Raw genomic sequence first — 15,070 nt, 5'->3', positions numbered from 1 at the left:
GGGTTTCAAGGAGATGACCTTGGTTTACAGGCTGGCTCTTCATCAGAGAGTGGAAATCCCAGGCATGACATTTGTACAGTCCTGTATGAGGAGTGTGTCAGCCAACTACCCCATTACAGATAAATTCTTAGAAAGTCCTGCAACTGTAATGGGCCCTGGGAGGGAACAAGCAGGGCTTTCAGACTAGGTTTATCCCTTATTTTCTGAAGGCGAATGGCTTCAGGACCTTAAAGTCCTTGGGCTAATGGAGGGAGCCTCTATCAGCTTGAGGAAGGGTACCCCGTTCCTATCAGGAATCAACTGATGATACTGACCGACAGCGAAGGATCCCTCCCAGAAAGAAGGCGGCTATACAGAAGGCACTGTCCCTGTTGTCAGGCCTGAGAGTGTGCCACTTAAGCCTGGTGACATGGTGAGTCCTACTCACTTCCTCCCAGAGGATCACATGGAGGTAAGGAACCTCATCCTGATCAAAGGGAGCAGCAGAAGCTCAGCAGAAGGATGATTTCCACGTTGTGCCAGAAATCAAGGTAAGGACCCTGAATTCTTGAAAAGACCACTCGCCTCAAAACAGTGAAGACAGAACATATTCCTTCCACTCCTGTTAGCCTCAGAAGACCATGGCCTGTGGTGGCCCTATGAGGCAAACTCCTCTTCTTCCTCAGGGATCAGGGAACTATTGGCCTGGGTGGAGAAGCTTTAAGGCAAGTCAAGGAATGTTTCCAGTTGGGGAATATTTCCAGGTTCTTTCCAGGACGGTGAGGACAGCAAAGAACGTGGGAACACAAATACCAGGATGGCCACACAGTATGTTCCCTACTCTCAGCCTAGAAGGCCTCAGGCAGATTTACCAGGCCAAGGGGCCCTTCAGCTCTGACCGAGGAGTATCAGGAAAGTTGGGGTTTGATCTGATGGTGGTGTCAACAGAAGGGGGACTCTTGGGCTTGGATGAGAGTCACATTTGGGACCCCGATTTGGGCCCCTGAGAGGAACCATCTGTCATTCCCAAGGAGCTTGCCACAGCTTTCATTCTTGTGAGACTATGGGTAGGCTTGGCTAGATAAGGCCACCCTTATTTCCTCCTGCAGGCTCACAGTGAGGTATCTGTCTTATTATGAGGAGATAGGCCTCAGGTCAAGAAGGAGGGGATTCCCCAGGCTCCAAAAGAAGTCAAATTGTGAAGCCCAAGTGGAGACTGAGGGGTATACTCATCCCTGAATAGAGGGAGCAAAGGAGAGTCATGCCCTCCCCTTTGATGTCAGTTCTAGAAAGCTCAGGGGAAGACTGTCAGGCTAGGGTCTCCCTCACTTCTTTATACCAGGCCTTCTTCTTCATCATCTTCTTCTTCTTCTTCTTGAATTGCTAAGTCATGTCTGACTCTTTTGTGACTCCATGGACTGCAGCCCACCAGGCTCCTTTGTCCATGGGATATTCCAAGGAAGAATTCTACGCTGGGTTGCCATTTCCTCCTCCAGGGCATCTTCCTGACCCAGAGACTGAGTCTGCGTCTCCTGCAGCTCCTGTATCACAGGCGGATCCTTTCCTGCTGAGCCATCAGGGAAGCCCTATATCAGGCCTAAGGGAGGTGAGATCTTCGTTGGAAAGTATAGCCACCAGTCCTGAGAAGGGAGGGGTATGGTAGGTGCCTGCCAGGCACTGTGGCAGATGCTTTACAGTTACCACCACATGCCAGCAGTCCTTCCAGACAGGGCTTGTCAAACTCCCTTCACAGTTAAAGAGCCCGAGGCACTCTCAGAGAGTTGAATGATGTGACAAACTTCTCCATGGCTGTTTAAGTGACAGGGATGGCCATAGGCCCTTGATCTGAGTTAGTCTAAAGCTCACCCTCTCACTCCTGCAAGCCTGGTCTGACCTTGTGCCCTTAATTCCCTTTTTATTCTCATTACTGTGAAATGTATGAGGCATTAAGAAGAGGGACTCTCGGGTCCAACTATTAGATTGTAATACATAGCCAGAGCAATAATAATATTAATTATGCCAAAATAAATGTGACATATGAAGAGAGGAAAAAAGAGATAGTATTTGCTGACAATAGGGTCATCTGTCCATACATATGAGGATTCAGACATCTTAAAAGATCTGAACGTTTTAACTTGCAGATAAGCTTATAAGATCAGTAAGGGACTCAAAAACATCATCTCACAGCCATTCCTTTGTATAAAAAATATCTATTAGATCTAAAATATAAAGTTTATTTATTAGAACAGAGGTTGCCTGAGAAGTCTGGCTGAAGGAGAGAAGGGACAGGTTACCACGTTTTGTTTCCCTCACAGGTCTCTGCCTGGGCCCCCTTACTTATGCCATGGATTTCCTATCTCTTATCACTCCTAGGACAGGGATTCCTTCTCTGCAAGGTCCGCAGTAGAGAAAGTACTCAGGGCCTTTCAGGAATGTGGCATTTCCCAAGAAGTCTTTAATCAGAGGGGCAAGGGCCTTTAGGAAGACACCCATGCAACTGGACTGAGGAATGCAACGCCCCAGAATATTAGGTGTAAGAAGGCTTCAGGCAGAGCTCTCAAGCTGAACATCTCTTTTCTCTGTTGTCTCAGTACAGTTGTCAGGGACGTGAGACCTTTGGTCTAAGGAGGGCAATCTCAGGTCAGAGTAGGAATTGTCAAATATATATGTGAAGCCCCTTAAAAAGAAGGGAAAGAAATAGCCACCCAGAACCACTGGGGTTCTGTAGTGTCCACTTGCTGCTGTCAGCCCTCGGAGGTCCTGAATTCCATCATGGTATGAGGTAGAGAGAGGCCTTGAGAGCTGAGAAAGACAGAGCACTGCTGCCATGGGCAGGGCACGTTCCAGAACCAAGTCTGCCAGCTCCTCCCACATAGTGACATCCAGGGAAGATCCTTCATCTTGTGGTTGAAAAGAGAAGTAAGTATTCCAAGTAATTGAGTGCCAAGGTGGATCTGAAGGGAACACATTTTATGTTTTGTTTTGTTCTTGCTTGACCTCAGTAACTGGACGATGTAACTTTTTCTGTTTAGGACTTTCTTTGTGGCACTATTGAAATACCCTTCTTGTAATTGAAAGTTAATTTGACTTCCGTATTTGTGTTTATGAACAAAGTATATCCCATTTATTGCTGTATTTCAGTATAAGTTCAAAGGTTTTTATATTTTGTATAATGAGTCAGAAATCCTTGAATCTCCTTTTGTGGTTCAGAACAAGATGACAGGACAAGAGAATTGGGAATTTCTTGCCAATGATAATGGACAGTGAGTGAAATTGTTCATATCAGGAAATAAAAAAAATGGTCTTGTCCGTGTGGCATCTGCAATACAGTGGAACAGGAATTCTCAGCCCCTGTTTCCCCTCAGCAACCCAGATCTTAAAAGTATATAAGTAGCAAAATAACCTTTCTAGAAGGTCCAGAGTCCAATTCAGAAATTGCAGTACCACAGGTAAGCATACAACTTAGATCAGCTGCACTTGAAATGGGTAAGAACAACACACACACACACACACACACACACACACACTCTCTCTTATGGATCATGAATAGCACTATTCATCTATGATGAACAGTTTGTGGACTAAACTGTTATCTCCAAAAATGTGATCACCGATGGTTCACAGCTATTTCTTACTCGGTTTAGTACGATACTCTCAACTTGGAGAAACACAATAGGACTCATGTTAAGTGCCCCTAATGATGCTGGAAGTGCTCTCATGAAGGAGAGAGAAGTCATGACATTATACAAAAAAGTTGAGTTGCTCCTTGTATACTGGTTTGATTCTACAGTCATGGTTGCCAACATTTCAAGATGAATGAATCCAGCATAAGGACTACTGTAAGAAAAAGAAAAGGGACTTTATGAAGCCATCACTGCAGCTACACCAGCAGGTGTGAAAAACTTGTGCTTTTTGTGAAGTATGTTTTTATCTTTTTTTTTCGAGCTTATTTAAATATTCTTTTTGTTTGTTTTTGTTTTTTAACTTTATTTTTTATTTTTTAACTTTACAATATTCTATTGGTTTTGCCATATATCAACATGAATCCACCACAGGTATTCACGTGTTCCCCATCCTGAACCTTCCTCCCTCCTCCCTCCCCGTACCATAGCTTGTATGTGGGTGCAGGATTGCTATAAGCAAGGCATATCTATAGACTCAAACATGACTGAAGAAAAAGCAAAGTCGTTATGACATCCTAAAGCAAAAGTGGGTGAAGGATCTAAAGCTGGAAAATTTAATGCCAGCAAAGGATGATCTGATAATTTCAGAAAGAGGTTTGACTTCAAAATATCTAAATAATAGGGGAAGCAGCTTTTGCAAACAAGAGGCAACAGGTGCTTTCCCATATGTCATCAAGAAACTCACTGGGTATTAATTTTGTATCCTGCAACTTTACCAATTCATTGATGGGCTCTAGTAGTTTTCTCACAGCAACTTGAGGCTTTTCTATGTCTAGTATCATGTTATCTGCAAACAGTGCCAGTTTCACTTCTTTTCCAACTTGGATTCCTTTTATTTCTTCTGTTCTCTGATTGCCACGGCTAGGACTCTGAAATCATGTTGAGTAAAAGTGGAGAAACTGGACATCTTTGAAATTTTCATATTAAGTGAAGTCTGCTGCTGCTGCTAAGTCACTTCAGTCATGTCCGACTCTCTGTGACCCCATAGACGGCAGCCCACCAGGCTCCCCCGTCCCTGGGATTCTCCAGGCAAGAACACTGGAGTGGGTTGCCATTTCCTTCTCCAATGCATGAAAGTGAAAACTGAAAGGGAAGTCGCTTAGTCCTGTCCGACTCTTCCCGACCCCATGGACTGCAGCCTACCAGGCTCCTCCACCCATGGGATTTTCCAGGCAAGAGTACTGGAGTGGGGTGCCATCGCCTTCTCCTTAAGTGAAGTCAGACAAAGACAAATATCACATCACTCAAATGTGGAAATATAATTTGAAAAAATGATAGAAATAAACTTATTTACAAAATAGAAAAAGAGTGAACAGAAGTCAAAAATGAACCTATGGTTACCAAGGAGGAAACGTGGCAGGGAGGGTTAAATCAGAAGCTTGGGATGAACATATAAACAGTACTGTATTTAAGATAGACAGCCAACAAGGATCTATTGTATAGAACAGGAAAGTCAACGGTCTGTGATAACTTATATGAGGGAAGATTCTCTAAAAGGATGCATATATGTATATGAATAACTGAATCACTTTGCAGTACACCTGAAACTAACACAACATTGTAAATCAAATATACTCCAATAAAATTTAAAAAAGAAAATCCCTGAGGAGAAAGGAGATCTGTCTGGACAGGTTTTAAGGTAAATGAAAGTGCCCTATTCTGGACGAAATACCACAAAGTACATTCATTGGTAAGGAAGGGAAATGAGCTCCAGGATTTGAGACCGAATGAGATAGGCTAATTCTATGATTTTGTGTAAATGCCTTCAGGTTTTTGTGCAAATGATCAGGACTCCCCTAACCTATAGAGCTGCTCTGCCAGTGTTTCAGTTGTACAGCAAGAAGGCTGGACAGCAGGAACCCTTTGGGGGATTGGTTTCATCAGTGCTTCGTCCCTGGATGCAGAAAGTACCTTGCCAGTAAGGGACTGCCTTTTAAAATTCTTTTGACACTGGACAATGCTTTGGCCACCCAGAACCCTATGAGTTCAACACTGAAGGCGTCAAAGTGTCTCCTTTCCCCTGAACACAACATCTTTAAGTCAGCCTATAGATCAGAGGGTCAAAGGGACCTTTAAAACTCATTACACAGTGTACTCTATGGAAATGATTGTCAATGCTATGGAAGAGAACTCTGATAGAACATCATGAAGTTTGGAAGGATTACACGACTGAGGATCTGATTATTGTTACAAAAAAAAAAAAAAAAAAAAAAAAAACAAAACCCATGAAAGTCCCAAACAATAAATTCCTGCTAAAAAAAAAAAAAAAACAAATAACAAAAAACAACTGTTCAGGTGTTGTGCATGCCTTCACAAGATTTGTGACAGTGTCAGTTAAGAAAATCATGACAGAGACTGTGGATATAGCATGAAAAGGTGGGAGGGGGTGAAGAGTCCCAAAATATGGATCTTGGAAATATCCAAGAGCTAGCATACCCTACAGCAGAGGAATTAACAGAATATGACTTGATGGAGATGAGTGGTGCTGAACCAGAGCTGGATGATGAGGAAGAAGACATAGAAGAAGTAGTGCCAGAAAACAAATTGAGATTAGACAATCTGGCAGAAGCATTCTGAGGACTCAAGACTGCTTTTGACTCTTGTATGGCATTGATCCTTCTATGATATGGGCACTGAAAAGAAAGCAAATGGTGGAAGGAGGACTGATAACACACAGAAACATTTTTAGAGAAATTAAAAAGCAAAATCTTCAGACAGAAATTACAATGCATTTCCATACACTGAGTGTGCCTGCTTCCCCCTGCCTCCCCTTCCACCTCCTCTGCTCTTCCACCTCTGCCACTCATCAAGGTCAACCCCTCCTCTTCCTCCTCCTCTTCAGCCTACTCAGCAAGAAGGTGTCGGGAAGAAGACCTACATGATGATCCACTTCCCCTCAATGAGCATTAAATAATCTTTGTGCCATGCCGGTAATAATCTTATCTGTTGAGTATGTATGTGAGTGTCTTTGTGCTAAGAGCTCATAACTGTAGGCAAGGACTGTATGAGATGTTTCTGTGTCATCATCTTCATCATCACCACCAGCTAAGTAAGTATACATCATGTAGAACATAGCGTGCAAGACGTGTATTGAAGTGGATAGCCTACCATTCCATAGGCAGAAGGTGAGTTACATTTAATATAAAATTAATAATGTTTATATTCTCTGTTTTATAATTTTGCTTTCAAAGAATTCTATTACTATACACTGTCCCATCTCTCTCTTGTGAATGGATAAATGGCACATCAGCCTGTCATCACAGGTAAGTCTTTTCTCTTAAAGTAACAATGTTTTCAGTACTTTATTATAAATATGACTGAAATAGCATAGGATATAAAAATTTTAGTGATCCATTCATTACTATAGATGCTTGGCTACCATGAAGCAATCCTATCAGCTACACTAGTCTACTATAAAGCAATCATATTGCTGCTTCTTCATTATCGATGCTTGAATCATTATACCTGTAACTAACTACGAATTGCTTTTCACATTATTTTTTCATTGTTGATATTTAGTGTTTTGCATCTATAGTCTTTTTGTCATATAAGGCAATATAGATGTATGTACTGACAGACAATTCTTGCAAATGCATGCTGTAAAATTACAATATTGATAAATACAGTCCTGTGAATATATTTTCTCTTAAGATTTTCTTAATAACATTTTGTTTTCTCTAGCTTACATTATTGTAAGAATACAATAGCTAATACTTATAGCTACGTCAACTAGAAAGAAAGGAATACATCAAGGTTGCATATTGTCACCCTGCTGATTTAACTTATATGCAGAGTACGTCTTGCAAAATGCTTGGCTGGATGAAGCACAAGCTGGAATCAAGATTGCAGGGAGAAATATCAATAACCTCAGATTTGCAGATGATACCATCCTTATGGCAGAAAGCAAAGAAGAACTAAAGAGCCTCGATGAAAGTGAAAGAGAAGAGAAAAAGCTGGCTTAAAACTCAACATTCAAAAACCAAAGATCATGGCATCCGGTCCCATCACTTCATGGCGAATAGATGGAAAAACAATGGAAACGGTGAGAGACTTCATTTTGGGGGGCTCCAAGATCACTGCACATGGTGACTGCATGTGCATGTGCATGAGCAGTTGCTTTTCACTTGGTATAACGTTTCAGTTATGCAAGATGAAGCAATTCCAGAGATCTGCTGGGTAACATTGTGCCTATATTTAACATTACTGTATTGTGTGCCTAAATATTTAAGTGAGTAGATCTGATGTTAAGTGGTTTTACCACAACAATCATTTGAAAAGTTGATTGTCTTGCTCCCTCTCCAGGACAGAGTAAGATGATCAAGTGCAAGCATTTAGAGAACTCTTTTATAATGTTAATGAGAATGTCAATGGGTGCAACCATTGTGGGAAACAGTATTGAGGTTCCTCAAAAAATTAAAAATTAAATTACCATATGATTCAGCAAGCCCACTTCTGGGTTTTAATCCAAAAAAACTAAAATTAGACTCTCCAAGAGATATTTTCATTCCTGTATTTGTTGTAGCATTATTCACAATAACCGATACAGGGAAGCAGCCTAAATGTCCATTGATGTATCAATGGATAGATATATGATATATACATATCATGGAGTGTTTTGTGTGTGTGTGTGTGTGTGTGTGTGTGTGTGCATCCTCAGTCACTCAGTTGTGTCTGATGCTTTGAGACCCCATGGACTGCAGCTTACCAGGCCTCCCTGCCCTTCACTGTCTCCACGAGTTTTCTCAAACTCATGTCCACTGAATCAGTGATGCCATCCTACCATCTCACCCTCTGTTGCCCCCTTCTCCTTCTGCCCTCAATCTTTCATTCCTAGCATCAGGGTCTTTTCCAATGAGCCAGCTCCTCGCATCAGGTGGCCAGGGCACTGGAGTCAGATTCAGCATCAGTCCTTCCAATAAATATTCAGGGTTGATTTCCTTTAGGATGGACTGGCTTGATCTCCTTGCTGTCCAAGAGACTCTCAAGAGTCTTCTCTAAGACCACAGTTTGAAAGCATCAGTTCTTCAGCACTCAGTCTTCTTTATGGCCCAACTCTCACATCCATACATGACTACTGGGAAAACCATAGCTTTGACTACAGGGACCTTTGTCGGCAAACTGATGTCCCCGTTTTTAATACACTGTCTCGCTTTGGAGCCTTAGGAAAATGCAGAGCCTTCAGCAAGAGGACATTTCAAGGGACGTTGCCTGGTGGGCTACTCCTAGACAGTGGGAGCGGTGAGCACGGCCAGATCCTCAGATGGAGGGCCTGAGAGAATCCACAGTCTCCTGGACTGGTGACCTTTATTTACCCTGGGTTGAGGGAGCCAGAGACCTCTCCTTAAGGACCTACTCGATTATTTTATCTTGTGTGTAATTGGGCAAATTCTAGGCAACTTCTAGATTTTTTGTTGGTACTTAAATGCGTGGAAATATTCGTTAATTAGAAGAAAGGATATCTGAGAGGGAAGATACTGGTCAATGACAAAAATTCTAAGAACTCTGAGTTGTTTCCAACTGGGAAAGATTCTACCTCAAGCACATTCTATGTTACATCCTGTGGTGGGAATGTTACATGATTGTCTTTGCTAGGCAACATTTAGTTCACTGTGATTTTCTTTGTCTTGGAGTTTGGGTAATGTGCTAGAGTTCAGGGGGCTAGTGAAACAGCGTGTGAAACAATTGACCAGTTTAAATTGGTTTGACCTTCTCAAATAGATTGTTGATTAGTCATACCTTGAGTCATTTTACAAAGAAAGAACTGCATGTGTCCAAGAAGGAACACATGACCTCAGGATGACCCCGGAGCCAAGCTCTTCAGTCTGCACAACTCAGAGAAGAGAAATATTGTCCCAGGCTGTTTACAAAGTGAGACCTCCTTCAGTGAGGAAAACCTGGCTTCCTGTAACCTGAGTAGCTGAAATGGACTAATTGAAGACTAGCCAATTAGCTTCCAATTTAGAAATACCCCTGACCCCTTAGATTGCACCCAGGCTCCTGGATTGAAGAGAGATTTGATACCTTTCCTCCTGCATTGGTTGGCCTTGCAGTGAAGCTCTTTTCTCTAAAGCTCTTGCCATAAGTGTTGACTTCTCTTAGCATCCGGCAGTGAGCCCATGTTCCGTGAGTTTGGGCAGCCTTGTTGAGATTTAGGACTTGTGATCATCCGCTTGATGCACTGTAGCCCCTGGTGGGCCCTCAACACCAACCCTGAGTGGCCACCTATACTGAGTTTGTCTAGAGAGTTGGCTCTTGGGTTCCTGTTTGCTAGCCATGGCACTCTGGGCTCCTCTGGCTTCTGGGGCTCCTTTCACTTTTAAGGAAGAAAACAGCTCCTGGATCAGACATCTTTGGGGTGAGTAAACTCCTTAATATATGCCTGTAATTAAATGTGCTATATGAAGGTAGAATGTGCCTGTAGTCTAATAATCTCATCAGGACTGCTTGTTAGAGAGGATGAGAGGGTTGGGATGGCATCACTGACTCAATGAGCATGAGTTTGAGCAAACCCGAGGAGAAAGTGAAGGACAGGAAAGCCTGGTATGCTGCAGTGCATTGGGTTGCACAGAGTCAGACGTGACGAATTGATTGAAGAACGACAACACCACCCTGGGTTAGAGTCCCACCTAGGAGAGTTTCTTCTGTCTGATTAGAATCCTAAGACTACAGTCTTGGGTTAAAGACCCACCCTAAGAGGACAATGTCAGAGGTTAGAGCTACTGAGGTGCTCAAATGATTGGGTTAGAGCTCTGAACAGTGGCTTAAGGTTCCAGGCCTTTGGATTTAATTGCCTATGTTTGTCTGTGTCTGACTGTTTTATGTGTTGGGATTGGCTAGTAGGAGTTGGCTATGGGATGAATGTGGTGAGACTTTATTCAACCTGTAATTAATGAGGGTCCTCTGAATCGGGAGATAAAACACCTTGCTCCTGGACTGGAAACCTTGCTGTATGGAGGTGATGGGGGTTTTCCCCTTTGCCTAAGGTGACAGCACAGAGGTATTGTTACAGATGAATATTCTTTTAAAAAAATTTTATTGGAGGTTTCTTGATTTACAATCTTGTGTTATTTTCAGGTGTACAGCAAAGTGATTCAGTTACACATATATTCAATCTTTTCCAGATTCTTTTCCCATATAGGCTATTACAGAATATTGAGTATAGGAGGTCCTATTCAGTTATCTATTTTCTATATTGGTTGTATGGGTATGTTCATCTCAAGCTTCTAATGTATCCCTGCCCACAAAGTTCTCCTTTGGTAACCATAAATCTGTTTCAAATTGTGCGAGTCTTTTTCTGTTTTGTAAATAAGTCCATTTGTGTCATTTTAAAAAATTAGATTGTACCCATGAGCAACACACTATGGTATTTGTCTTTGACTTACTCAGACAATCTCTACGTCCATCCGTGTTGCTGAAAATGGCATTCTTTCATTCTTTTTTATGGCTGAGTATTCTTCCATTGTATTTATATATCACATCTTTTTCATCTGTTGATGGACCTTTAGGTTGTTTCCATGTCTTGGCTCTTGTAAACAGTGCTGCAAGGAACATGGGGGTGCTTGTTCCTATTCAAATTATGGTTTTCTTCAGATATATTCTCAGGTAGTCTATTTTTTTAAATTTATTGGAGTATAGTTGTTTTACAATGTTGTGTTAGTTTTAGACATATAGTAAAGTAATGCTGTTACACACACACACATACACACACACACACATATATATATATATATATATATATATAAATAAATTCATTTTCAGTTTCTTTTCTCATATAGGTTATCCCAGAATATTGATTAGAGTTCCCTGTGCTATGCAGGAGGTCCTTATTGGTTATATATTTTATATATAGGGGTGTGTGTACATTGATCCCAAGCTCCTGATTTTTCCCTTCCGCACTACATTTCCCCTTTAGTACCCATAAGTTCGTTTTCAGGATCGGTAAGTTTTCTGTTTTGTATTAAGTTCATTTTATCACTTTTTTAAATTAGACTCCACATATGAAGGATATATTTGTCTTTGACTTACTTCACTTAGTATGACAATCCCTAGGTCCATCCATGTTGCTGCAAATGGCATTCTTTCCTATGGCTGAGTAATATTCCTTTGTATTTCTGGAACACATGTTTATCTACTCCTCTGTTGATGGACATTTAGGTTGCTCCCTTGTCTTGGGTATTGTAAATATTGCTGCAATTTTACATTGGGGTGATTGTTCCATTTTCAAATTATGATTTTCTCAGGATATATGCTCAGGAGTCAGATTGCTGGATATTATGGTAGTATGATTTTTCTATTGCATTTTACTGAGTATAATTAATTTAAAATGTTGTGTTAGTTTCAGGTGATTCAGTTATACATTCACATATTCACTCATTTTCAGAGTCTTTTGTCATACAGATTACTACAGATTATTGAGTACAGTTCCCTGTGTTATACAGTAGGTGCTTTGGGGTTATTGCTATTATATATATATATTAGTTGTAGATGTGGGCTTTCCAAGTGGCACAGTGGTAAAAAATCACCTGCCAATGCAGGAGACACAAGAGAAGTGGGTTCAGTCCCTGGGTCCCTGGGTCAGGAAGATCCCCTAGAGCAGGAAATCACAACTCACTCCAGTATTCTGACCTGGAAAATTCCATGGATGGAGGGTCCTGGTGGACTACAGTCCACGGAGTCATGAAGAGTCAGACACAGCAGTCATGTATGTTTATCTCAGGCGCCTAAAGTGTCCCTCCCCCAGCATGTCTCCAGTGGTAATCATAAGCTTGTTTTCAATATCCATAAGTTGGTTTCTATTTTGTAAATGAGATTATTTGTGAAGTGAAATGAAAGTCGCTGTCTTATCTGACTCTTTACAACCCCATGGCCTATATAGAATTCTCCAGGCCAGGATACTGGAGTGGGTAGCCGTTCCCTTCTCCAGGGGGTCTTCCCAACACCGGGATCAAAGCCAGGTCTCCCACATTGCAGGTAGATTCTTTACTAGCTGAGCCACCAGGGAAGCAAGTTCATTTGTGTCATTTTTTAAAAATTAGATTCCACTTACGAGTGATAACATATGATATTTGTCTTTCTCTGTCTTACTTTACTTAGTATGACGTTCCCTATGTCCATCCATGTTGCTGCACATGTCATTGATTAATTCTTTTTATGGCTGAATAATATTCCATTGTATATATTTACAACATTTGCTTTATTCATTCCTCTGTTGATAGACATTTAGGTTACTTCCATATCTTCGCTAATATATATAGCTCTGCAATGAAGATTGGAGTGCATGTATAATTATGAATCATGGTTTTCTCTGGATATGTACCAGGAGTGGGATTGGAAAATCATATGCTAACTCTATTTTTCATTTTTCAAGGAACTTCCATAATATTCCCCATAGTAACTGTGTCAATTTGCATTCCCAATGAGAGTGCAACAGTGTTCCCTTTTTTCCACACTCCATCATTGTTGTTTGCAGATCTGGGGATGATGACCATTCTGGCTGGTGTGAGGTGATACCTCATTGTACTTTTCATTTGCATGTTTCTGATAATTAGTGATGTTGAGCATCTTTGCATATGCTTTTTGGTCATCTGTATGTCTTCTTTGAAGGAATGTTTGTTTATACACTCTGCCTACTTTTTATGGGATTGTTTATTTGACACAGAGGTGCATGAGCTATTTATATATTTTGGAGATTATTGCGCTGTTGTTTGCTTTGTTTGCAAATATTTCCTCTCATTCTGTGAGTCGTCTTTTTGTTTTTGGTGTCTTTTGCCTGTGGAAGCTTTTGACTTTCATTAAAGGTCACCTGTTTGTTTTTGTTTTTATTTTAATTACTCCAGGAGGTGGATCAAAAACCATTTTACTAAAACAAAAAAATACTGCTGCAACTTATGTCAAACAGTGTTCTGCCTAGGTTTTCCTCTGAGGGTTTTATATAATCTGGGTTTACATTTCAGTCTTTGATCCATTTTGAGTTTATTTTTGTGTATGGTGTTAGAGAATGTTCTACATTCATTATTTTACATGTAACTGTCCAGTTTTCAAGGCACCACTTATTGAAGAGACTGTCTTTTTTGGTTCGCTAGTATTTTGTTGAGGATTTTTCCATCTGTGTTTTTCAGTGACATTGGCCTGTCATTTTTTTTTTTGTTTGTTTGTTTTCGTGTGTGCTTCTCTGTCTGGTTTTGCTCTCAGGGTGATGGTGGCCTCATAGAATGAGCTTGAGTGTTCCTCCCTCTGTAATTCTTTTTGGAAGAGGTTGATAGAATCTCTAAGTGTTGGATAGAATTATCCGAGAAGCCACCTGATCCTGGACATTTTATTGGAAAATTTTAAATCACTGTTTCAGTACTTGTGATCTGTCTACTCACGTTCTCTAGTTCTTTCTTGTTTAGTCTTGAAAGGCTGTACCTCTCTAAGAATCTGTGCATTTCTTCTAGATTGTCCATTTTATTTGCATATAGTTGTTTATAGTAGTCTCTTATGATACTTGGAGTTTGACACGAGTGTATTCTTGATGAAACCAGCCCTGATTACCTTCTTGTGGTGTGAGCATAAATGTAAGATGAGGGAATATAAAGCAGGAAAAGTCTCCCCTCCACACACAGAAGAATGCACCCTAATCTGGCTAAGGAATTTCTTTTTTTTTTTTTTCTCCTTCCAGTTTTATTGCAATATAATTGACTTACAGCACTGGGTAAGCCTAAGGTGTACAGCACAATGATTTGACTTACACACACAATGAAATGATTGCCACAGTAAGTTTAGGGAACATCCGTCATCTTATATAGATATAAAAGAAAAGAAAAAAATTTTTCCTTGTTTCGATGCACCATATAGGATGCTTGGGGCTGGTGCACTGGGATGACCCAGAGGGATGGTACGGGGAGGGAGGGAGGAGGGTTCAGGAAGGGAAACACGTGTATACCTGTGGCAGATTCATGTTGATATACGGCAAAACCAATACAATATTGTAAAGTTAAAAAATAAAATAAAATAAAAATAAAGAGAAAAAATCAGATGAAGGAAGTAAAAACGTCACACTTCCAGTTATAAGATAAATCAGTACTAGGGATGCAATGTCTTTGGGCTTCCCCCATTGGTTCAGATGGTAAAGAACCTGCCGGCTAAGGAATTTCATACAATAGGGCACATTCTGGTGTTTCCTCACTAAAAAGTCCAGTCCTATTGTATATCAGCCGGAATAGCGGGAGTTAGTACTGAACTACTTTTATATATTTGTGCATGTGTGATGTTAAAAATGAAATTTTACCAGGAAAAATAGCCATTGGTTATGGTCTTAAAGGCCATGGGCTACATAGAGGCCTTGGAGTGCATGTATTTCCCCTGGAAATTGCCCAGACATCTAGATTTGCTTGTCGGTGATCTCTGCTGGAGGGGTAATGTATTTT

Source organism: Bubalus kerabau, chromosome X (genome assembly GCF_029407905.1).
Source record: "Bubalus kerabau isolate K-KA32 ecotype Philippines breed swamp buffalo chromosome X, PCC_UOA_SB_1v2, whole genome shotgun sequence".
NCBI classification, from domain to species: domain Eukaryota; kingdom Metazoa; phylum Chordata; class Mammalia; order Artiodactyla; family Bovidae; genus Bubalus; species Bubalus kerabau.
This window is presented reverse-complemented; position numbering follows the sequence as displayed.